This window comes from Triturus cristatus, chromosome 10, assembly GCF_964204655.1.
Source record: "Triturus cristatus chromosome 10, aTriCri1.1, whole genome shotgun sequence".
Taxonomy (NCBI): domain Eukaryota; kingdom Metazoa; phylum Chordata; class Amphibia; order Caudata; family Salamandridae; genus Triturus; species Triturus cristatus.
Genome location: NC_140593.1, coordinates 153,651,990 through 153,678,264, shown reverse-complemented (window position 1 = coordinate 153,678,264; position 26,275 = coordinate 153,651,990). Strand labels below are relative to the sequence as shown.

Sequence of the window (26,275 nt, the reverse complement as noted above, 5' to 3'; positions counted from 1 at the left end):
ATGACTGTAGGGAAAGAGCACAGGTACTGGGAACCTGGACAGCAGGGACCCAGTACACCTGCATCAAAAGCCAGGCAAAATGTGGGGGGGGGGGCAGGTGGGGGGCACTGCACCAGAAACCCAGTCTCTTCTGGCTGGCCACTTGGAGAACTGCTCTCTAGTCCACCACTAGCGGTCCCAATTACCTATATTCTATGCATGCTGCTTTATATCTCACAATGGCACTCAGATATGAGATGCTAGTAACTAAGTCCACCCGAGCAGATCTTCCTGACCACTTCTCTCACCAAACATGCCTGCTCAGGACCATGAACTGTAAACAAAATATCAGACTGTACAACCCAGTGCAGTAACCATATAAATATATCATGATCATATGAAATACCACAAAAAGACCTGCACAGTTGATCAAAGCTGCATGCCTACCAAAAACAACATGAAATGCACGATTGTCTCAACCTAATATAAACTATTTTTGACTTGTACTTGTGTTGGTTGTCTATTTACTTATGTAATATTGCGCGACCTCCTCTGATGTGTCTGTAAAACTTACCTTTTGTCTAGAATTTTTGTCCTGAATTTTGACCTTCAGTCCTGATTTTTTGTCCTGAATTTTGACCCTTTGTCCTGAATTTTTACATTCACCATCCTGAATTTGCAACCATGCCAGTTGGTCACCCTAGCAGTGATAATGCTAATAATAATGTGCACAAAGTTGGCACCCATTACCTAGCAGTGACAATGCAGCTCTTTGGGTTTTTGAGAAGCGCACATAGCACGTTAATGCTACCTCACAGCGCCATGACATAAAAGGTGCACGGAGAACGGTAGTAGAGATGGTCGGACCGGGTGTTGCACACGTCTGATGGCAATTAGTGACCCAAGGCCTCAGAATGCTGGTGAGATGTAGAAACATAAAGAGCTGCTGGGGCCGGGTGTGGAGTGAGACACCAGCGGTGACTGACCCGTGCGCACTCCAGCTGCCCCAGCCTGACGGGCTCCAGATTCACCTACACTCCGGACTCACTCCGGGTTCAGCCCATACTACGGATTTACTCCAGGATCTGCCCACACACTCCAGACTCATCAGCCCACACTGTGGATTCAGCACATACTACGGACTTACTCAGGGTTCGGCCCACACTCCAGACTCATCAGCCCAGACTCACTGCGGATTCAACACAGACTCACTTCGGATTCAGCCCACACTCCAGACTCACTTCAGAATCAGCCCACACTCCAGACTCACTACGGATTCAGCCCACACTCCAGACTCACTTCGGATGCAGCCCATACTTCAGACTCACTGCGGATTCAGCCCACACTCCAGACTCACTACGGATTCAGCCCCCACTCCAGACTCACTTCGGATTCAGCCCACACTTAGACTCACTTTGGATTCACCCCACACTTCAGACTCACTGCGGATTCAGCCCACACTCCAGACTCACTTCGGATTCAGCCCATACTCCAGACTCACTTTGGATTCAGCCCACACTTCAGACTCACTGCGGATTCAGCCCACACTTCAGACTCACTGCGGATTCAGCCCACACTCCAGACTCTCTTCGGATTCAGCCCACACTCCAGACTCACTGCGGATTCAGCCCATACTTCAGACTCTCTGCGGATTCAGCCCATACTTCAGACTCTGCGAATTCAGCCCACACTCCAGACTCACTGCGGATTCAGCCCACACTCCAGACTCACTGCGGATTCAGCCCATACTTAAGACTCACTTCGGATTCAGCCCATACTTCAGACTCTCTTCGGATTCAGCCCACACTCCAGACTCACTGCAGGATCAGCCCATACTTAAGGCTCACTTCGGATTCAGCCCATACTTCAGACTCTCTGCGGATTCAGCCCATACTTCAAACTCTCTGTGGATTCAGCCCACACTTCAGACTCTGCGGATTCAGCCCATACTCCAGACTCACTGCGGATTCAGCCCGCCCTTTAGGTTTACTCCAGCCGCAGGATGCCGGAGCCAGGAAAGGCACCAGAGCCCCTTCACTATTCCATTGGGATCCTGTCCATCTCTGTAGGTAGGACCCAGACTGCTTCGTTTAAATAGCGCTAAAATCCGATTGAGGCAGGCAAGCGCTTTGTGAATGGAGAGTCATGGGTTCTCTTTAGATGAGGTGTTGGGGAATCATATTAGTGTTGAGTTGCTTTCTGAGGCCTAAGAGAATGGTTTAGGATGGGTTACGGGTGCCGGTAGAGCTGGCGAGAGTCAGTGACATGCTATCTTCACAACTCAGTGTGACTGACTGTTTCAGCTCTACCGGCCTTCGGAGGCAGAAGCGTCTCGGGAAGTCTTGGGTCCCCTATAGCTCAGCTCATGTCTGAATACAGCCATGTAGGCCGCTTTTCCACAGTTCCTCACCTGTAACCGATCAATATTTAATATTGGAATAATGAGGTGAACAGGTGTTTCCTGGGTTAACGGGCGTGCTGCCGAGATCTAAAAGGAACAGGTGTGTTTGTGTCACTGATGTCTTTGGTGTGTATCCGGCTCCTCCCAAGATTGGAGAGAGGCTGGGGTGAGTGAAAGTTCTCATTTCATGTCTGTCTCTGTTGTGTTTCCAAATTCCCTCCTAAAGAGGGACCCTGGCGGGCGTGTGTTTTATTTATCGCTGCATAATGGCTGTCTTTGCTGTTCTTCCAGGCTCCCTCCTGCTGTCAGTGACGTCATACAGCTCCTCCAGAGCCACGCCCTCATCCCCAGCACAATCCCTGGGGGTCCTGCTGGTCATATTGACAGCTCTGCTGGGATATACAGGTGAGATCACATGCGTGGGGTTCAGGGGAATTGGGGAGGGAGGCACACGGCTGAGACTTTGTGCGACATAGTGCCTAAATACATAATGATTGCTTCAATGCGCTTATGACAACTCGATATGGGAATGTAGTGCTTGAAACTAATGCTAGGTGGAGATGCCCAGAGAGGAAGTCTTCCCTCGCCCACCCTGTGGGAGGGCCTCGGGGTCATGAGTGAGAAGAGACCCTTTCTTACGGAAAATGATAGGAAAGTAAACATGTCGAAAAACCTGCGGCCTGTTCTGTGGGTTAATGGCGGGCAAAACAAGTGCAGTCTAGGAACTAATAAAGCCTGACCCCGTCTCTGGCTGAGATTTTACAGAAAAAATTTCGGGGGGACTGAATCTTTAAGCAATAGGCAGAGTGGAGCTGATTTCGGGGGGGAGGGGGGGCTGAATCTTTAAGCAATAGGCAGAGTGGAGCTGCAGGGGACTTAGAAGGGGTGAAACAACAACAAGGCCTCATTAACATGCAAATGGTCTTTTAAAGACCTGTGAAGTGCTCGGGCGGGTCTGTGTGTGTGCCCGGGAAGCTGTCTCATCCCGGGCTGCCACACACGACGGGGGGGGGGGGGGGCTGAAGCCCTTTGAGTCCATAGGGTGTTGCACACCTGATTCCAGCATGCACACGGGGAGACAAACGAGACAGAAGATGTGCACGCGGGGATTGGATGCTTTACTGGTGGCGTGATACACTGGGGACTTTTTTTTTCGCCGCCAGTAAAGGCAGTCCCCGCGTCCACATCTTCTGTCCGTCCTATGACGGGCCGCGCTTGTTGACAATCTGACCTCTATTCCTCAGAGAGCGGGCATCCCTACAGACCGACGGTGACGCTTCCCTCGGCGCCTCGTCGCAAACTTGCGACACAGGCGCACGTTTAAAATAGCCCCCTTCTAAGGTGGGGCCAGAGACCAAACCTACCATCGAGTTGTCTCCCCTGTCCCGTCACTGTGCCGAGTGCTCACCATTGTGCCCAAGTGTCTGAAGTGAGAATGCATCTTCCGATCTCTCTTTGAGAGAGCGCTGATAGAGTGAAATTCAATTTATAGTGAATTTTCTTTTTCTGATGTGCCAATCTGCCCGTTCACTTCCATTGCCTGTCACGCTTGTTCCGGAGGAACGCGGCCCCGTGCTACTCGAAACCAAGGTGACATTTCCTTCCCGCTCCCCAGAATTAATAACAGGCCTCGTATTCATGTGATCTTTGCTCCACTGTCTACTTCTGTATTGTTAAAGCTACACGTGGTTTTAATTGGTGTCGGTACCGTATGTGTGTAACTGGGCAGTGTGGTCAGCCTTCCATTAAGCTTGTCACCGCAGGAATCCATGTCTCTAGACCTGGGCTCTTCTTACTTTGAAGTTACTCCAGCTGGTTCAAAGGAAGAAACCCAAGACTACATGTGAGAAGGTAGCCTGATATATATGCTGTCCACTAGTTCTAGTGGGCACCTTGTATCAGTCCAAACAACCCCTTATGGTGATAGGTTAAAGACAACCTTTATTGAAAGCTATCCTAGTGGTAGCTATGGAGTGCAGCCTTCAGGCTAAGTCTTGAAGGAATGTAAAGCAGCTTGTTTTACCTGTCTATAATCTCTTGAATGATCAAATGAAAAGACAACCACGCCAGGTATATATTCAAAATATGTATTTAGAATAAAACACACCCTTTAGTCTCTTTATGAGACTGGAGTTCGAAGTACTTAGTTTACAACTCAGTAATTATCAGTAATAGCACAAATACACGTTTGGGCCCTAGGGGCGCACCAAACCATATACCAAAAAAGTGGTATAAGAACCACGACTGGAATAGACACTAGGCTTATAGCCTCTACAATCGCTGGGACCCCAAGGAACCACCCAAGGTAGTGACACAGGGGACCCACGGGGACTGTATGCAGTTTGTAAACACAACCGCGGGTTCCCGTTATCTTCTATGGGCAATGTCGCGGTTGGAAATTTAAAGATTAGGGACACTTCTAATCGAGTCAGGACCAAACCCTTTTGTACTTAAGAAGTTCTAGGGCTAGCACCCACGAGAGCACTGGAGTACTCGCGTTACGTCACCCAGGAAAACCGGGTGCATAGGTGTCTTTTGGTGTCGGGTCGCGTTGTCGATTTCAATGGGAGCCTGCAAAGAACTGCTGCTGCCGTGAAGAGGAAAAGTGTCCGCAGAGATCCAAGGCCGGATCTAGGATGGAAGGAACCTGAAAGCAGAGGGGACAGAGTCTGGGTCACTTGCCAGTGACTTAGGGCAGGATGGACCAATGCCCACAGATGTCGGGTGCTTCAGGTGAGTTGATGGGTGTCTTGACTCTTCAGCCACGAGGTCCAGGAGGTGTTGACGAAGTCCACAAGCCGGGTTCAATCTGTCCCACAAAGTCTGTCGAGTACTGCGGTGTTGGCGACCAGAAGGTCTGAGGGACTCACCCAGCAAGGGTAAGTCAGGGCACATCTGGAGCAACCAGGAAAGCCTAAGCAGAAATGGAGTTGCCTTCGTGGGGACCTGCTAGCCAACGGGCTAGTGATCGCGAAGGAGCCTTGAGCGGTCGCACTTGAAGCTGGCCCACGGATCACTCGTGGAGTGGAGGCCAACAATCTTCGGTGCAGAAGGTGAGCCAGGCTGGGGCTACTCAGAGCCTAAAGCACAACTTCAAGGAGGACCAGGAAGATAGTGTTGCTGCAAAAGTTCACGGTGTCCTGGGGTCACGGTTCCACGTCACCCACGATATCCACGGGCCTCGGCTTTGCTGTGGACTCAGGGTAGCCTCGGGGAAGTCTGGAAATCCACCTCTGGTGATGCAAAGACACCGGCATCCGGCGGGAGCTTCAGCGATGCAGACCAGTCAGATGTTTCTTTGGTGCCTGCCAAGCAGGGAAGTCACTCCTTGACCCCAAGGGAGATTTCTTCAGTCTTCTAGTCAGGATAGAACGTCGAAGGTCCAGGATATCTGTAGCAGAGTTTCGTCCAGGGTAATCTAAAGTCCTAGGGGCTGGATTCCTATACTTATAGTAAGTTGAGGGGATGGACTACCTCTAAGGCCCCACCTATGGGTGGGCCTGGAAAGAGGGGTGGTTACACCCATTTACTTTGTCCAGTTTCACGCCAGATCAGGGGCAGGTAGCCCCTGCAACCGGTTTGAACTGGGCTATGCACAGGGACAGCAAACGTGCCCCCAGTGCAGGACTTCCAAGCACCAGAGAGTGCTCCCACCCAGCCCCAATACACATCTGCCTGTCTGGGGAGGTGGTCACACCTCCCTTCGACAGAAAACCTATTGTCCAGGCCTCCCCTGCCGGAGTTTCAGTCAGCAGCAGGAGGCCAGACCCGTGTCTGTGGCAGAGGCATCCAATTGTGATGCCCGGGCTCAGCAAAGTCCTACCGGGTTTAGCCAGTGTGAACATGTCTCTCCCTCTAGAAGGGTGGAATGCTACCCCCGCCGCCAGAACTGGCTGGGGGTGGGGTAGTATTCCAAAGCGTTTGTCACCAAACACAACATGTTTTGATGCAACCATTCCAAAGTTAGCATTTACCGCGAGGTTATAATGCACTTAAGAATATATAGTATGGCTGTATCACAGAACAGCCATAATGAAGTATTTCTGAAAGCTGCAGAGGGGCTCAGCTCATGCTTGGGCACCCTCTCACATAAAACCAAGCACTCTGCCTTCAGGATTGTCAAGGCCTGCCATAGGAGGGGCTTATAGGTTTATATGTGTCTGTATATATGTGTGGATATAGGTAGCCTATACCACTGTAAGGGTGCAAGCACACCCTTACCCAGGCTGCAGTAGCAGACCTGTGGTGCCATTTTGGAGTGCTTCCCAGGGGTGGCATAATATATGTTGCAGTCCCTGGGAGGCCTCTGAGGTACCTATGCCCTAGGTACATAGTATACCATATACTAGGGGCTTATAAGGCACTCCAGAATCCAATTAGATATGTACCTAATGTACATGGAAACTATTTTAGAGAGGAAGCAGCTAGGCTGTGGTCCTGATTAGCAGGGCCACAGCCAGACTAAGGTAGAAAACCAGTGAAACACCAGCAAAAAGTGTGAAGCAGATCCTACTCTCCTACACTACAATTGAGGTTCTGAAATTTGTCGTTTCTCGATCGTACCCAGACTCCATCTTGTGTTTTCCGCCATCTTAGGTTGCCCTCACTCAGGCAGCTGGTAAACAAGATGTTTTTGTCATTTCTGCCCTTGCGTGTCAGGTAGCTTTTCGTCCCGTGTTTATTAACTAGTGTCAGGGTCTGGCCGAATACACTAATTCATGTCTGAGCCGGATAATCCCCGCCCGAACTATCTGTTAGCTCACACCATTCTTTCCTCCCGCTTATCTTATCTACTGCCCTTCGCTACACATCTCATGCATTCTCTGGTCTCACGACTGTCCTTCTAGAACATACAACCATGTTTTCTTTCCTTGTAAACTGTATCATGTGGATTCTCTTTGCAATTTGCTTAAAGGGGCCAGCAACAAACATCACCTGGAACACAAGTCAGTTTTTAGCTTAAACCATTGTTGGTAACATTTGTCGATGTCTCAAATTCTATATGTGTTTGGGTTATCCATTGTATAAATTGTATTTCACTGTATAAAAGCTTGTGCGCCACGGAGGTCAGGAGCAGTCTCTTGTGAACCCATCCCTGTGTGACTTCACAGACAACTGTACTAGCTGCAGCTAATAAAACTCGATCTTTTACGCCAGACGGAGTGTCCAGTGTCTCTGTATTGCAAGACAGGAGAACTAGAGAATTTCAGGCGTACTCTGCGCCGCTTGACCCTTAAAGGTCAGGTTCCTCAAATGGCGACCACGAAGGGACGGCTTCAGTGGTAGCGGTGCAGCCAGAGGATCGTGAGGGGCCCCACAAGGAAAATCCGGAGGAGGCGCCCCACGTGATTGACCCCTGTATGTTGGAAGTGGACCGAAGGATTTTGCGGCGTGGCTTCTCCTTTCAGACGGCTGCTGTGACTGCTGCCCTGACTGCCGTCCTGCCTTGGCCCCAGTTTTTGTGAAGATTTGGTAGAGCGAGACGATAGACGGACTTCCGGTTGGCGTAAGAGGATACTTAGTTAAGTATTTGATTGGTGGGTCGCTCCCACAAATTTTGCTTTTTGGGTCTTTTGAGTTTCCTTTTTGTATTTCAATTGTTGCAATAATTGAAGCCAAGGGTGAGTACGTTTGTGCTGTTTTGTTAAGAATTGACACCCCCCCCCCCCTTTTTTTTGAAGTTTGTAGAACAGTCCAGAGAAATAACGATGCCTGGTCTAAGTAAGTTTCGTCGATTTTGTTGCTTAGGTTGTACTAGGAACTCCCAGCTCGAGGACTCTTGTCCGATTCCTCCGGTTGGAACTCCCACTTATGAGCTCTATTCAAAACATGGTATTGGCCCCATTACTTTTAACAAAACATGGGTCCGATATACCAGAAGAGATGGTGTTTTGCAGTGGCCACAAAATGGCAGTTTTGAGTCCAATATATTAGACAATTTAGAAACCACTTGGTTTAGAAGAAAAGCCCGGCCGGCAATGTTTGACTCGTTCCGCCTTTGGCGAAAGGAAGCCAAACAGAAAGAAATGAAACAAGCAAGAAGAGATCAAAAAGATACAAATATGTCGATTTTACAGGCTGCCCAGCAGTTAAGAAATAACGAAGTAGACTCTGCTAGGGAGGTATCAGAAAGACAACATCGCCTGGCAGTAGATAGATGCTATCCGGTGTTGCCTACTTCCCCTTCAGAGAAGAGTAAAGATATAGAGGAAGACCCTTTAATGTCTTGTTTGTTGAATTCTCCTCCACCCTATGTGCAAACTCCTAATGCACCTCCTATGGCTCAGCCAGCAGCTGCTCAGCGACCAGCTCAGCCAAATAATACTTCTCTTCCTCCCCAGCCTTTGTTTTCTCCTTCTCCTGTTATTCCATCTCCTTTAAATTACTCTCTATCCCCTGTTCTGGTGAGAAACTCTCCAGGTACACCGAGGAGACTCACAAATGCTGTCACAAGTTTCTTTTCTCCCTTAATTGGAGCCCTGAATCTGTCTCCGTCTTCTTCTAGACGACAATCTCGTTGTCAGCTTCCTCTTACGGAAGAAAAAGCAGTATTAGGTTCCCTCGCCCGTAAATGGATTGAGAAAGGTCCAATATATAGTGCACGGGATATTTTGAGCACCTTTTGTCAATGGACAGAGCCCATTCAAAGATATGTTTTTGACATAATGTGCGACACTCTCATTAAGGGTTGGGACGATATGGAATTAGACACGGCTCCTATGGAACTGATGAAGCTCCAAGCCGATTTTGATAAAGGTTTTATAGTAGGAGCAGACGTTGAGAAAGCGGTGATTATGCTGATTGAATTTAGGACTTAATTTCTCTCTCTAAAACTCCCCGAAACTGATCTTATTGACAAAACTAAACATTATCCAATGCGTGAAGTTCCCCCAGTATGGAGAGAGGCAGTAGGTGGTTCTCAGCCGGTAGCTGCTCATTTCCAGCGTATATGGGTACATGAACCTTGGAAAAGAGCCGAAGTTTTAGCCCTTAAACAAACACTTCCAGACCCACGTAAAAATCCTGCTGGCTATTATAAGGAGCTATCCCAGACAGTTGAGGCTTGCGTTATGAACTTAGCTGACATTGATATGTTATTTGGGAATGTTGTTCCACAAGCAATATGGGCGAAAATTCGTAGGGAAGAACATGCTGCCGAATTAGGTGGTGTTTGGGCAGCTATTAGAGCTGCTGACACAGCATAAGTTGGCGGCGCAAAGCCTGACAATCTGATTACAGCACTTCCTGGTAGAATCATTGATTTAATGAAGACTCTTATGCCTGCAGTACGAGTAAATTGGGATAAGTTAACCGCCTGTAAGCAAAAGAAAGACGAGAGCGTCTCCGATTTCTTCACTCATTTTGAGGAGACCTTTCTGGATCATAGTGGTCAGGATATGAGCACGGAAGGTGGACAACGCTTATTTGTGGACAAGTTCGTATTTAACTTGCTTCCCGAATTATCGAATAAATTAAAAAGTTCCGAGAGTGCATGGGCTGTTTCTTCTACTGCTAAAATATTGGCTACAGCACAATATTATGAAAACAGAGACAAGGAAGAGAAAGATAAGCAGGAGAAGAAAAATAAAGATTTAAAAACAAAGGTTCTTTTACAGCAGGCTTATCCTCCACGTCCTGCTCAGCACCAGTCTTCTCAGCCCCCACAGTTTCAGAAAGTGTTTCAGAAGCCCGAACATTATGTACCCCGATCTATGCTAGGTCCAAACCAATGTGCTTACTGTAAGGAAGAGGGACACTTTAAGAGTAATTGTCCAGTTTTGCTCCAACGTAATAATGGAGTGTTTGTCCCACGAGGCCGTGGTCATTTCCAGTCAGTCTCCAGGGGTAGAGGTAGAGGTTCGTCCCTCCAAGAGAAGCGTTCCTTTCCCTCTCTTAACGCTGTGAAATCTTTTGACCAACAGAGAGTCCAGTCTACACAATATTATAGTGACTATTATGTTGAAGGTGGCGACGAAAGTTTCCAAAATGAATAGGCCAGCCATAGACAAAGTAAGGGAGTAGTATCAATTCCAGTAGATCAGAATGGTCCTTATGTCACTGTCAATGCAATGAGTATTTCAGAGCCATTTCTTTTAGATACTGGTGCAATGAGAAGTTCTATTATTTATTCTAAACTCCCTGGGGCACCTTTGTCTGGCTTAATAAACACGTCTGTAGGATTTTCCGGCGCCCCAGTTCGTAACCCAGTCTCTTGCCCTTTACCTGTTTCGATTGGTCCATATGACCTGGAAGCATCACTTATCCTTACAACTGGTTGTGGTGAGAATCTATTGGGTTTGGATCTGTTGAAAAGTTACATGCCACGTTACACTGCTCCCCTTCTGGTGTGTATCTTACACTAGGTAAGAAACTAACATCGTCAATGCATTTGTCTAGAGATAAGTTTCCACCTGAATTACTATCTCTTCCTGAAAGTCTTTGGGCTACGGGTGCGAATGATGTGGGTCGTCTTGCGATTCCACCATATGTTGTCACTCTCAAGCCTAATGTTAAACTGCCACGTATAGCTCAGTATAAGATTTCCAATGAAGGTGAAAAAGCATTATTGGCTATTGTTCAAGATTTGGTCCAGAAGGGTGTGGTGGAAGAAACGAGAGGAAATGTGTGTAACAGCCCTATTCTTACGATTCTTAAGCGAAATGATCCTTCTCAACCACCAGTCTATAGATTTGTGATTGATCTTCAAGAGGTGAACAAAATTGTTTCACCACAGTTCCCTGTTGTCCCAGACATTACAGCCTTACTGATGATGATACCAGCTTCAGCAGCTTGGTTCACCGTGATTGACTTAAAGAACGCTTTCTTCAGCATTCCTATTGCTAAAGAGAGCAGAGATATTTTTGGATTTTGTTTAGGAGGCCGAAGCTTCCGATTCAAGAGAGCACCACAAGGCTATTGTGAAAGTCCATCCATTTATAGTCAAGCTCTTAAGTCACAGCTTGATACATTCCCTTTGCCTCCCGGAGCCACTCTTATTCAGTATGTGGATGATTTGTTGATTGCGACTGATTCAAAGGATGTGTGTAAAGATGTGACTGTGGCATTGTTGCGGCATTTGTCTGATCTCAATCATAAGGTATCACCTTCTAAATTACAGTACGTGTGCCAAGAAGTTACATACTTAGGTCATCTCTTATCAAAGGAGGGAATGCGACTGACCCCCGAACGCATTGAAGCAATTACGCACATGTCGGTACCATCGACCCAGAGAGAAGTACGTGCTTTCTTGGGCATTACTTCCTACTGCAGACAATGGATACCTAATTTCTCTTTATTAGCCAAACCTTTATTAGCACTTACACAGAAAGACACGCCCCATCCACTCCCATGGACTGATGAATGTCAGAAGAGTTTTTCTGACTTACGATCAGCCCTGTGTTCTGCTCCTGTGTTAGGTACCCCTGATTACAGTAAATGTTTCACGCTCTATGTCCATGAGAGAGAAGGTTGTGCATTGTTAGTTTTGACACAACAATTTGGAGACAAACAGAGGCCATGTGCCTACTTTTCTGCTACGTTAGACCCGGTAGCTAAAGCGTTACCTAGTTGTCTCAGAGCTACGGCGGCGACAGCAATCTCTATTCGTCAATCAGCTGGAGTAGTATTGGACCACACTCTCACTGTCATGGTACCACATGCTGTGGACACTTTATTGAATAGAACTAAAACACAACATCTCACGAGGGCTCGGTTGTCTGGTTACGAGTTGACTCTCTTGGTAAGCCACATACGTATAAAGCAATGTAACACCTTGAATCCAGCTACTTTGTTACCACTCCCAGATGAAAGAGATCCTCGGGATCATCATGATTGCTTTCTTCGCACAGAAGAAGAAACAAAAGGAAGAATAGATTTAAAGGATACTGCGCTCGAGGATCCGGATGGAACCTTGTGGGTTGACGGTTCCTGTTTCAAATTACCCAATGGCGAGACTACCTCAGCTTATGCAGTCACCACATTACATACAGTAGTGGAGACAGCATGTATCAGATACAATTCAGCCCAGGCTGCAGATTTGATAGCCTTGACTAGAGCATGTGTGCTGTCGAAAGGGAAAAGAGTGAATGTTTACACAGACATCCAATATGCCTTTGGCGTGGCACACAGTTTTGGTCGTTTATGGAAGGAAAGAGGATTCTTTACTTCCCATGGAACGAAGATTCAGCATGGCCAGTTGGTCACCGATCTTCTTGACTCTCTCACATTACCTACCCAAATTGCCATCATCAAGTGTAGTGCACATAAAAGAGTCACAGATGACATTGGTCGCGGGAATGCTTTCGCAGACGAGGTAGCGAAAAACACAGCTAGGAACATCACAAGTCACATGTACGTTGCAGGCCCTGCAAATCAGATCCCAGAAAGAGGAATGTGTGAGGACACAATTGAGAGCGTAAGAACGATTCAGGAAGAGGCTACAGAGAAAGAATTGAGTAAGTGGAAAGAAAGTACGGGAATGTTGGATTCGAATGGATGTTGGACAGAATTGTCAGAGCATCAACGATGGATGTTGCCAGATGCATATGTATTACCTGTAGTGACTATGGCTCATGGACCAGCTCACATTAGTGCTAAAGGCATATGCAAACTTCTGGCTCCAGTTTGGCAAAATGAAGGAATTCCAAAATGTGCAGACAATGTGGTAAAACATTGCATTATATGCTTAATGCATAACCCAGGGAAGGGTACTCCAACTACTGCAGGCCATTTCTCTCCCCCTACGTACCCCTTTGAAGTATTACAGATTGATTATATACACATGGATCGATGCAACAATCTCAAGTATGTTCTGGTGGTAGTATGTGCATTCTCTAGATGGATAGAGGCTTACCCCTTAAAAGATAACACAGCTGTATCAACTGCTAAAGTATTACTGAAAGAGTTTTTTCCTAGATTCGGTTTGCCGCGAATTGTCTGGAGTGACAATGGAAGTGAATTTGTAGGCAAAATCATGCAGAAAGTATGTACGGGTCTTGGTATTAGACAAAAATTCCATGCGGCAAACCATCCACAATCAGCGGGTTTGGTAGAGTGCTACAATGGCATTCTCAAACTGAAATTGGCAAAGATTCAGGCCAGCACAGGTCTTGCCTGGCCTGACGCTTTACCACTGGCCTTACTATCCACCAGAACTACTGTACACTCTCATATGGGACTTAGTCCATATGAAGTGATATTCGGACGCCCCGCCAATATTTGGGGAGTTCCTCGTCCTAGGAAGTACTCAGACATACCGTACCCTATGCTTATTGATTACCTTCATGACTTGACTGCTAAATTAAGTATTCTTCGCCAACAGGTTCAAAGTGCTCTGCCAGAGGCCTCAACAAACCCAGGTCACTCTATCAAACCGGGAGACCGGGTCTGCACCAAGAACTTTCAACGAAAGAAAAATCTTGATCCTCGCTGGTCACCTCCTCGCCAGGTTCTACTGGCTACGCGGACAGCAGTAAGGATAGAAGGCAAGAAAAACTGGGTCCACGCCGTGCATTGCAAAAAGGTACCCTTGCCCTTGCCTTTTGACCAGTGGGTCCGCGGTGGCATAAGTGAGTCTGAAGGAGACAAGACTCCCCGGTTCGTACCATTTAGTAACGCACGGCTGGAAGACACCCAGACTGAGGAAGAAAGTGATGACACTCTTCGAAGAACCATTCCATTACATCTACAAGTGAACACTACTCATCCGGAAATAATCTTTCAGGACCAAACGATTCCAACAAAGAAACGATACAACCTGAGGACCAGGCCTGAAGCAAAGACTTGAACATTTGTTATTTTTGCCACCAATGAACTATTTTTCCTTTTTAGATAGTATTTGTGCCATCTGTCCCCATCGCAGGCTCTCGGTAGGAGTCTTGGACTGAACCTGGTTTATGGTCAAGATCCGCTAGGTTCAGGATTATCAAATAGCCAAGTGATTGGGGAAGATTGCTGCGAGCGACAAATTTTTCTAGCCAGGATGGATGGTACATCACGTCAGGTAGATAGGAGACAGAATATGCAAACCAAATATTGTAAATTATTACGTAGTCGTTTTGGCGTAACCTTGTGTGTGTTGCTGATTCTATGTGTTTTATTAGCATGTATAGGTTGGATTGTCCATGTGTTACAACTAAAAACTGTTCCTTTATCTACTTCTGTACCTTCTCGTCCCACTAAAATTCAACACAAGATAAGTGCCCTTTCCGCACATGAACAAATAAGAAGGATGGAGTATCAAAATAATTTGTTTATCCAGCTGTTACACCAACACCAGTTAGTTGTCAACATATCTGACTGTTGGGAATGTGGACTCATGCCTCACACTGCCCATAAAGGGATGCCCTATTTAGTATTGCCTTTCTCATATGAAGGTTCAGCATGGGCTTACCTGACCATGTTTTCGGCTGCCTACCACAACAGACTTCGATATCCGATAGGTACATTTGAGAATGGAATGGATTTTAGCCACGGTACTTTGATAAAGGGTATAGTGACCATGGCTAAAATTCTAGGGAAGAGTAAGATTCCTTTTGATGAAAAGAAAGCCTACGAAGGTTGGAATGTAACTCATTACATTTCCAGTCTTAATAACAAGACCAAACAAGAGAAGTCTTCCCCAGCATGGACTGTACCCCACCAAGGCAACTTTTGCCTCCGAATCAATAGCAAGGAGAATGACACTCAACAAAACTGTTCCCAGATATATGTATTCACGCCTCAAAATAACCCTCCATTGATCCCATCACAAGGAACCTATTTTGTCTGCTATGACAAAGCATATACATGGCTCCCCTCTGACTTTTCGGGAACATGTTACATAGCATTCTTGCTTCCCCCAACGTATACTGCACCCTCAGACTCGGGGTGGGCGGAATTTGCGTAATCGCGTTACGCAAATCTCAGCGAAACGGTAAAAAATCTCCGCGAACACGCAGAAATTCCGCGAACACGCGGAATTGCTTGTTCGCGATGCTTTTTTCCTGTTCACAATCGCTGTTTGCGTGCTCGGGGAGAAATATCTCGCGAACACGCATTTTGAGAACGCGAACAAGCAAAAATTTCATGAAGACGCAGAAAGCGTAATTTTGGGCAATTTCGCGTTCTCCGCAGAACGCAAAATTACCCAAATTCCGCAAATTCCGCGAACGGAACGGAATTTACCGCCCAGGCCTACCTCAGACCATCACAGACACAGATATGGTAGAGGCGTATTTGATGCCAAAGACACAGCTGGCCAGGAGGGAGGAGATTTCTTCAAAGGATTCATTCCCTTCTGGGGACCAATGATTAACAGCGGAAACATTAGGCGATTAGTTCGCGTGGTTGAGACAACCATCGATGTTACTGCAGGTGCCTTAAGTAACATCACTGCAGAACTCCGAGCGGACCGTCTCATGACGTTACAAAACAGAATTGCGCTAGATGTGATCCTAGCAGACCGAGGAGGAGTCTGTAAATTAATTGGATCAAGCTGCTGTATATACATTCCTGATGACGCCCCGACTGTATATTAGGCCATCTCAAAATGACATACCATCTCCGCATCGATCCATCAGGACGAAGGAGATTGGTCCCTCATGGGATGGTTATGGAGATTATTATCTACCTGGGGATGGAAGATACTAACATTCCTTGGAGCAATTCTGGCCATCATATTCTCTTGTTGCTTGTGCATACACTGTGGTCCTGCTATCTGAGGTCTGTTCGCTACCTTATGTGTATCAAAGCCTGTAACCCAACAAACAGAGAATATTAAGATGATGGTCCAGCAACAGTTAAACGACCTTATGGCAATTGATATCGACTCCGACTCAGACTAACATGAGCCCAGTCATTGTGTTATTGCCTGAGTAATGGCTAAAGGAGGGTCTGAGGTTCTGAAATTTGTCGTTTCTCGATCGTACCCAGACTCCATCTTGTGTTTTCCGCCATCTTAGGTTGCCCTCACTCAGGCAGCTGTTAAACAAGATGTTTTTGTCATTTCTGCCCTTGCGTGTCAGGTAGCTTTTCGTCCCGTGTTTATTAACTAGTGTCAGGGTCTGGCCGAATACACTAATTCATGTCTGAGCCGGATAATCCCCGCCCGAACTATCTGTTAGCTCACACCATTCTTTCCTCCCGCTTATCTTATCTACTGCCCTTCGCTACACATCTCATGCATTCTCTGGTCTCACGACTGTCCTTCTAGAACATACAACCATGTTTTCTTTCCTTGTAAACTGTATCATGTGGATTTCTTTGCAATTTGCTTAAAGGGGCCAGCAACAAACATCACCTGGAACCCGAGTCAGTTTTTAGCTTAAACCATTGTTGGTAACATTTGTCGATGTCTCAAATTCTATATGTGTTTGGGTTATCCATTGTATCCATTGTATTTCACTGTATAAAAGTTTGTGCGCCACGGAGGTCAGGAGCAGTCTCTTGTGAACCCATCCCTGTGTGACTTCACGGACAACTGTACTAGCTGCAGCTAATAAAACTCTATCTTTTACGCCAGACGGAGTGTCCAGTGTCTCTGTATTGCAAGTCAGGAGAACTTGAGGATTTCAGGCGTACTCTGCGCCGCTTGGCCCTTAAAGGTTAGGTTCCTCACAATTCCCAGAACACAAAGGGTAATACATTAAAAGTCCAGCACTGAAAAAAGGTGACAATGCTTCCTTTCCTCTCTCATCTTCATGCAATAACCCCTTGTGGTTTTATAGGACAGAAGGCACTTACGTAGACAAATTTTAAACAATGGATTTGACTGTTCTAGCGACCATGTCGCCACACACTATGAGATTGATTGAGTTTTAAGTCAACAGCCTTAAGCATACTGGGACTTGTAATTTTAGTTTGTAAACATAGGCCCGCATGTGGAAAAAGGAGACTGTCTGATGAGTACAGTCTTAACATGGGTCACTCTTGCAACGACGCTGTTTCCAAACCTCCAAATCATTGCTTTCTAGTGTGCTAGTCCACTTACTTCAACGGAAGCAACACAAGCTCATAAACCCCAGAATGCATTTGTTTAATCACTCTGTGTTCTTGCACAGTGGAAGGCCCATCACAAAGATCGACAGGCCATCTTTCACTGGCTTACTGCTGTATTTGGAAGTTAACCTGGTACAAACAAGATTACATATTTTTACAGACAGTGTTATCATGTGTAAACATGTCAAAGTAATAAACTAATACTATCATAAAATGTTCTACAGTATGCCGCATAATTTCTACATAATTTTTTCACCCTTCCACATAATTTGGTCCTCCCCAGGCACATAATACTAGTCGCCCTAGATATTGCCTGGTACTGGTTATTTGAATTCTCTGGTGTCAAGTAATCCATTCCAAACATTTACTCAATTTTCTCTGTGGTAGATTAATTAGAGGGAGTCGTGACCATTAGTGAGGAATGTGAGTTCATGTAATGGTTGGTGGGGTACGTGGATAGGCGAGAGGAGATCACATATTGCTAGGTTGCAGGGGTATAGTTTCAAAGAAGGAGGTTGTAATACATGAGGGGGGGTGATGGCAAATGCAATAATGGTGAGTTGCAGAGAACCAAGATTTAAAAACGGAGGATCTGATTATAATCGTACAATGGTGTTCAGAATGATGTCAAACGTATTACTGTAAGTCTCATAACGGGTTGCATCTATATTGCGGAATGTCAGTTAATGTGCCATGAAGTATGTGTACTGCTCACTACACTAACCCTGGACTGCACCACACTGTGCCCCGTTACGCATTACCAAGGTTGGTAGTTGAATATAATGTAAAGGAGGGTGATCTAGGACAGTTAGACAAAATTTTACTCTAATTGCCAAAGGGATACTCGTCAGTTGGTTTTACCTAATCTAAACAGACTGGAACCTGGTCACTCACTTAGCAAGCATTAAAAATGCAATAGGTCTCGCCTTTCATTAAGTTAAAGCCATTTGCTTTGCTACACAATACCATTAGCAAAGCAAATGGCTTTAACTTAATCAAAGGCGAGAACTATTGCATTTTCAATGCTTGTTACTTAAATGTATGTATCCCATCTCTCAGTCTCTGTCTCCTCTCACCCAATCTCTTTAATTCCTTTAATTTTCCCTCCATTCAGATTTCTTTCTCTTTAAATCCATCTTTCCTATACTAACTTCTTCCTTCCATACATTTCACTCTCTTTCCAATCTCTACCTTGTCATCTACTTGGGTCTCCAATTTTCTTCCTTCCTTTATTTACTTCTCCCTTCTTCTCTCCTGCAAGAGTCCGGAGGAGCCGTGGTCCAGTCCCCTTGTTTGTGTCCTTCTGCCTGATGGTCTCAGCGCTATGGTGCTCTAAGGGAGTGATCCATATCATGGACGGTCAGGGGGTCATCAGTGGGTCCCTTGATCTTCATAATGCCATGGTCCCGGGTCTTGCAGCCTTCATCCTGGGACTGATCATCATCAGTCTGGTGGCCATCCTTCAGAAGGAGGCTGCCCTCGCCATGATGGCGTTGGCCATCTTGCTCTACTCTGCCCATGAAACCGCCACATACTACGACAGTAGCTTTGGTGCCTCGGCTGTGGCATCTAACCACCTCATCGTCTGTCTCGTTGGGGCATACTGTGGTGGAGGGAGGCTCCTTCATATACTTACTGGTAAGATGGTCATCCTCCCTGGTACAGACCTGGCTACAACTAAAGCCATCACCCATGGCTCACCCATGGCCTCCAGCAGCAACGACCTGGTCATCATTGGGCTGACCTTGAATATGGTGTCCGCCAGCGTCTTTGGATGCAGGGTCCTGGGAGTGACCACCAGTCTCTTTGTGGGGCAGGTGCATTGGCTATGGATGGTGGGGCTCTTCCAGATTGGGGTCTACATCCTGTCGTTTCGATCCTTGGATACCCTGGCGGCCATCTTCTTTGGCTTCATCTCCATCCTACGGTTCGCTGAAAGGTATTCCTTGCTCTACCGGTTCTGGCAGGCAACTGAACCCATTTTCCCTGTCCCATTACTGGCGGTCTTTTTGCTTCTATTTATGGTCTTGGCTGTATTCATGACTGGTAGGAACCTAGTGGATGGGCTGTATCTGCTGTTTTTTGTGACCTACTCCATCGCTTTGGCTTTGCGTCCCACTGGTTTCTTCCAAGGTGGACCCCAAGGAGTGAATGTGGCTATTTACGTCACTTCAGCACTTATGACACTCATTAAACTTTACAACATGAAAGCGGCCACCAATTCCAACAGGGTAGGGGATTGTTAAGAGACTGTTCACACCTATTAGCATGTTCAAGTTACGTCAAGAAAAAGACCTGCATGTTCCTTACCTCGGCTATTCTAAGTATGCTGATGGAGAGGTGCTTGGCCACGCAGGCAGCATTTTGGCCGCTTTTGCAATCACCATGTCTGTGGACCCAACAGATGCACGTGCCACTGTCGTCCTACCGTGGGTGGTGGTAGCTGGAGGGCTTCTAAAATTTGTCTGTGGCTCTGTGGCCTTCTCGCGTGGTAAGACCCTTGAGAGCAGCACCTTTATTCTTTATGGAATTATGTGGGACATCTGGGGTCTCACCAGGTATGGTGAGGGGCTTCCACGTGGCGGATGCACTTGTTTTGCAGTGACGGGAATAAATACCCGATCACAGTTGATTGTAAAACAAACTATCAGCGTTGCCTATACATGGCTACTATCTGGGTTAGTAAATGTTGTAAATCTGGACTTGGGTATGGTGTATACACGGCTAATGTGTGCCAGGTAGCCCCTTCATTGCTCAAAGGACCAGCTCTGATACTCTGAACTAGATGCAGTAGATATCCACCAAACCACGGTTGGTGTTTTTGATATTTGTTTTGATATTCCAGTGATACTTCCACGTCATGGTAGGGATTATACTTAGCAAATAATGCAGCAGCTCTTTATGAATGAAAGCTCTCCGTATAGGGATCCACAGCATCAAACTCCACTGATGAGTGAAACATTTGAAAGAGCATGCAGCATGAGTATTTACAGTGACATTTACCCCAACTCCTGTGTTAGGAAAACCCTTAGCCAAGAGGTGTCGAGTAAGAGGTGGGGTGAAATTTACTCCTGTTGGGATAGATTTCTGCACCACTGCCAGATTCAAAACATAACCTTTAAAACTGAAATTAATATGTAGTTACCTTTAATTACTCAAGTGCCTGACAAACCCACAGGAGAGAGGGAGCACCAGCGTGAACTGATGGAAGAGACCAATATTACGAGAGATGTCTCCATCATTAGTAAGAATTGGCAAAAACTTAATTGCTTAAAGATAGGGTCCTCTGTATGAGCACCAATGATATGTCCTGTGGATTTCTGCTGCAGAATATGGCCTGAGAAAGGATTCTCTGGACCTTCTGATACTAAAACCTTAGTGCACCAACATAAGACAGCGAACCCGGCCCACAACCCATTGAGCATTACTTGAGAAAGGTTCATTGGTTTGAGAAACCCTCCCTTCTCTTTGGCTAAATAAACTAATCTTAGAACCAAACCGGCCCTTTCAGAAGCCATTTATTTGGTTTTCCTCACACCGACATACATTATTAGAACAACTGAAGCAGTGTACAATAACGAGACAGCTGTTGGAACAGTGTCTTTGCCACAGTGGCCGTATTGTCCTCAGGCAGATAAGGCTGTCGAAGGACTTGATTAGCCTTCTTCGCATTCTTCAACAAGGAAAGGTGTTTACAGCTAGAGCTGAAGTTCCGCTCTAACCAACAATGCCTTAATGCAGTTCATGTACAGTTATACACCAATAAAACACTATTACAATATGGCGATCATAAAGTATGTCAGCTGGTGTGGTGTCACCTGGGCAGTGCACGTGTCCACTTTAGTTTGGAGGAATTAAAGCTGAGGCTATGATGGCTACTTCATTATAGGGAAATAAGTGTTGAGACATTAGGTGACTATGCATTCACAGTTTGGGCCTCTGATGGTGGACCAATAGGTCATGGATTGGTATACAGTAGACAAACATAGTTCTAAGATGCTGACCATTTCACCTGTGATGGTCATGTTATCTGTGAGTAGGCCTACACCTGTTTAACACCTACAATCACTGTGGGGTATTTAACTAACCTATTTGATGACACTAGGGTTATTATTTGCCGAGTTTGTGCAAGCTGACACACAAGAGAGAAGTAAGTGTAATTGTAAGTGGGCTGTTAGCATGAGCATGCCATCAACGGACTCAGGGAGGTAGTATGGTGACAGGTTTCATTTACCTGGTAAGCCTTCATCTTTAATATGTTTGGCTATAATGAATTTGAGGGTCTCATGTTAACGCTTTTGTGTAGTTGAGTCATCTTTTTAGGGTAAAATTGCTTTCTGGTTGAGGCTGGGTTGACAGTATGTAGAGCCACTGCTACTTGGGGGCAGTGGGACCATGACAAGGCGCACGTGCTAAACCTGATGTATTAATACCCAATATATAAATAAGTATTTACATCAAGATTTGTGGTGTGTGAAGGCACCATTGGGTTCAGAGAACTGAGGGAATACTTCTGGTCCTCCTTGTTTCAGTAGGTGGGTCGCGTCATTACTTTATTTACATTGAATCTTTGCTTCTAGTATGTGAGGAAGTGATGTTTGGGTTATGGGTCGACTGTCTGTGTAATCCCTGCTTCTCATGAAGCTGTAATAGGATAAGAGCAATTCTTTTGAGTGCAGGGAAGGTACATATTTGAAGTGGGGGCAGAGTGCTGATCATAATTCCCATATATAGAGGTATTTATAGCATGACAGTCAATAGTATCTGTGAGCCATTAACTCATATAAGCAGATAAGGTTTGTTGCAAAATGTGGCTGTTTTTTCTTTAGACAAGTTGGAAGAACACGGTTCTAGCTTTTTAGACAATTCCTGGATCAGGTTAGTGGAAAATATTGGTAATAATCTGCTGCCTGCTTTGAAAGTATTTAGTTCACTATAGGTAAAATGGCATGACACAGGTTATGGCAGTATATGATGCACTGGTGATGGTTTCTGGTGGCACTCCTTCATGGCTTTATTTGGTAATTGCATTGTCTCCTTTCCCTTACATACTGAGGGCCTTATTTATGAAGGCCTGCATCACTTTTGCGCTGCCGTTGCGTCACTTTTAGTGAGGCAGCGGCTGCGTAAATAATGCGCTATGTTGCGCCATATTTAAAAAAGTGACGCATCTAGTCAGATGCGTCACTTCCCCCGCAAGAAAGGGTCGTAGGAGTGGCGCAGTGAAATCTATGAGATTTCGCTGCGCCACTTCTAGGACGCCAATGCATCAAAACCTTACGCCTGCCTCATGGCAGGCGTAAGCATGACGCAGGCCCTTTCACATGGGGCTTGCCCCATGTGAAAGGGCCTGCGTAAGGGAAAATGTTTGTTGTACTCTTGAGAAGTAATGTTTTCTTGTTTCAAAAATCTGATTTATTGTCCCTTATATCCTTTCACCTTCCTTAAGGTCCCCTTTGGTATCTCCCTTCAATTGCCCCTGCCCTGGTTCTATTCTTAGAATGCTGCTTTTTCTCACAAGAGACTTGTAAATTGAGAGCTAATTGTTGGTGATCTAGTAAGGAATAAACATGATTGTCCATTCCATGAGATTCCTGTTGTCATTTCTGGATTCCTGACACCACATCTGAACCACTGAAGAACTGAGTCACACTTTTTCTCATCATTACAACTTCATTATTCGCCTACTTGCTAGTCATAGCCTAAGGCCTGGGTGCCTCACTCAAGGCTTCTCTCACTCACAACCTTTGGCTCACCAATCACCAGGAGACTTGTGCCTTTTCCAGGCTGAACACCTCACCTTGTACATTTTATCTCATAGCCTTTGAGGCATCTGCTTTACATGAGCTCCGGTTACATTACACAAAGGCAGGTTCGTTTTTAGGCACGAGGTGATAGAGGTGATAGAGGGCCCGATTACGACTTTTGGTGCAGCAAGAGTGGGCGGTATGCCACAGACATGCTCCTGCTGTGCCATTGCCATGGTTGACCACCGCCAGATTATGAGTTTCCTCCTGTTTGGCAGGCTGTTTTTTAAAGTTCCCAGAAGTGGTGCCTCTAAACATGGGCACCGCAATGGGAACTTCACAAACAAATCCTGCATGGCATGAACTGAAAAGTCCATGCCGTGCAGGAACTGGGGTGCATGCACACTGGGGAACACATGTTGTGCCCCACTGCTTGAATCCCCATGCACATGGGGAACAGGGGTCCCTGTAGGGCCTTCTTTTTTCAGGACCACTAGCCTTTTCATGGAGTAAAGACCACCATTGCTCCTGAAACTAGTAATATGCATGGTGGTGCCGCAGTGGCACCACCTGCATATTACATAGCCCTAACCGCCGTGCCACTGCCAGGGAACCGCGGTTCCCTGGCGGCTGCGGCGGTGCAATGGAGGTCCACATGCCGAAGTCGTAATATGACGGTCGGACCGCTGCGCCACAGTGAGTCTGGCAGTCCTCAGACCAACAGACTCGAAATCCGGACCTAACTGATTGACCAAGGATCGCAGGTTATTGAGCCAATGCCAAGACTGGAACCTGGTTTGCCATATCCAGAGTCGGCAGCTCTGGTGGTAATGCCACATCCTCTCAAATAATTGCATTGTCCATGCTAGGTAAACTGTGCCATGTTTTTGCACATGGTGACACACAATGTTAATTACTGGAGTCTCTGTATAAACCAAGGTGTTCTCCCTTCTGGGTGCATGCCCTTTATGGACCCAAGGATGCTGCTCTGTAGGACCGGGGAGGTGGAGGGCCGAGGTCATTATGAACTGTCCCAAACAGACGCTCACCCCTATGAGGTGTTTACTTTCAGTAACTTGTAGGATGTCCTGAATTCTGAAACAAACGCGATGAGTGGAGCCCCCTGCAGGGCTCGGGACGGGTGCTGCCTGTAGGATTCACCCAATGTCTCCCAAGTCCCCAGACGAGAGAGAACCTCCTATTTGGCTATGCAGGTTGGGATGAATTCCCATAAGTCCACACCCTCCACCTCCCAGTCTGCTCCCCCCACCTGCATCTGTGCTAAGACATGACAGGACCCGAAGAGACGTTTTGCAACAATTTTACTGTTTAAGTCAGTGCTGCGAAGCCTTAGTGAACGTGCGCTTAAGAAATAGCATATTATAATTGATGCGATAATTCACCATTTCCTTACTTGTGTGCTGAACATTTAACCACAGCAATCTTTTTGGGCATTTGTAATGCATTCAATAAATCCTTCACATTTTTACTATTCCGGATTGGGGATCCTGAAGAAGTCAATTATCCTTGTTACATCCACAACTGACCAAAATCATGCAACATCGAAAAACCTTATTGACTATCAGTGAATTTGGTTACTCTCAGATTTTTGCCAATTTTACATACTTTTGTCAAAGCAATTAGTTCAGAAATGTGAGCAGAATTTACCCCTTTTAGACAGGATGCTTCAAGAACTATAGACACTGTACATACTGCATAAGCAGCACTCAATACACCTTTTTCATCTCTCAGACAGGATCCATCCACAAACATCACACTATCTGATTCTTCTAGTGGTGTATCTTTTATGTCAGGCATTGATTTTGTGCATAATTCTGTCACACCCAAACAATAATGATCTGCTTCATCCTTCACTTCTTCACAATTTGAACTTGGCAACAATGTTGCTGGAATCAATGTTGTACACCTTGTCACCATCACATTTTCAGCACCCAAAATCACTCTCTCATATCTAGTCAGACGACTACACGTCATATGTTGAGTTCGTGATCTTGTTAAAAGAATCTCAACTGAGTGTGGCACATATACCTTCACTCAATGTCCCATAACAATTGCTTCACTCTGCTCAAGGCTCACACAAGTAGCAGCCACTGCTTTCAAACAGTCTGGTAATGCTGCAGCCACTGAATCCAAAGTAGAAAAATATGCTACTGGACGACGTGCCATTCCATGTTTTTGTGTTAGGACCGAAAGTGCACATCTATCTCTCTCACAGCATAATAATGCCAAATATTTGTGTAATCTGGCATTCTCAATGCAGGTGCTTGACAAAGACTATTGCGTAATTCAATAAAAGCTGTCATACTCTCCTCATCCAACTCAATAGGATCAACCACATCCTTATGTGTCAACCTCTGTAAAGGTTTTGCCATCAGTGAAAACCCACTGATCCATTGTCTGCAGTATCCAACCATTCCCAAAAACATTCAAACTTCCTTTTGAGTTCTAGGAGAACTCATTTACAAAATCACATTTATTCAGTCTTGCGTTACTTTTCTAACTCGTTTCTCAATTTTGAGTCCCAAATATTGTACTTCTTTTTGACAAAACTGTAATTTTGCTGCTGCACTTTATGCCCACCTTCTGCCAAATGATTCAGTAAGGCAATAGTATCTGTCACACAGGCCTCTCTTGTTTTTGATGCCACCAGTAGGTCATCAATGTACTACACTAACACTGAATTTTCTTGCATGATCAATGACTCCAAACACTTTTTCAAGATCTGATTAAAAATCAAAGGGCTCTCTGTATACTGCATGCCAAGACACGGTCTCCGAACCGGAAAGCAAATAAATATTGGCTATCCGGATGTAAAGGTATCGGGAAAAATGCTTGATCAAGATCAATCACTGTGTACCATTCTTCATCACAAGGAATTTGATAAAGAATCACTGCTGGGTTTGGCACTATTGGACAACAGGGTACTACAAACTTAATAATTTTCCTCAGATCTTGTACTATTCTTTATTTTCCACTTGGTTTCTTAATCCCCATAATAGGTGAATTACAAGGACTACTTAGTATTTCTAATCTAGAATTCTATTTCTTCGTTGATATCATCCTTTTGTTTTCCAATCCTATCACAGATAACTTCTGGAAACAATGGATGAAATTGCATTCCTGGATCATCTTCATTGATGACCATGACTAG

The 26,275-nt window shown here is 45.7% G+C and overlaps 1 pseudogene; it reads left to right on the top strand.

Annotated features, from left to right (window-relative positions):
- On the top strand, nt 1-26,275 carry LOC146789101 (uncharacterized; annotated as a pseudogene).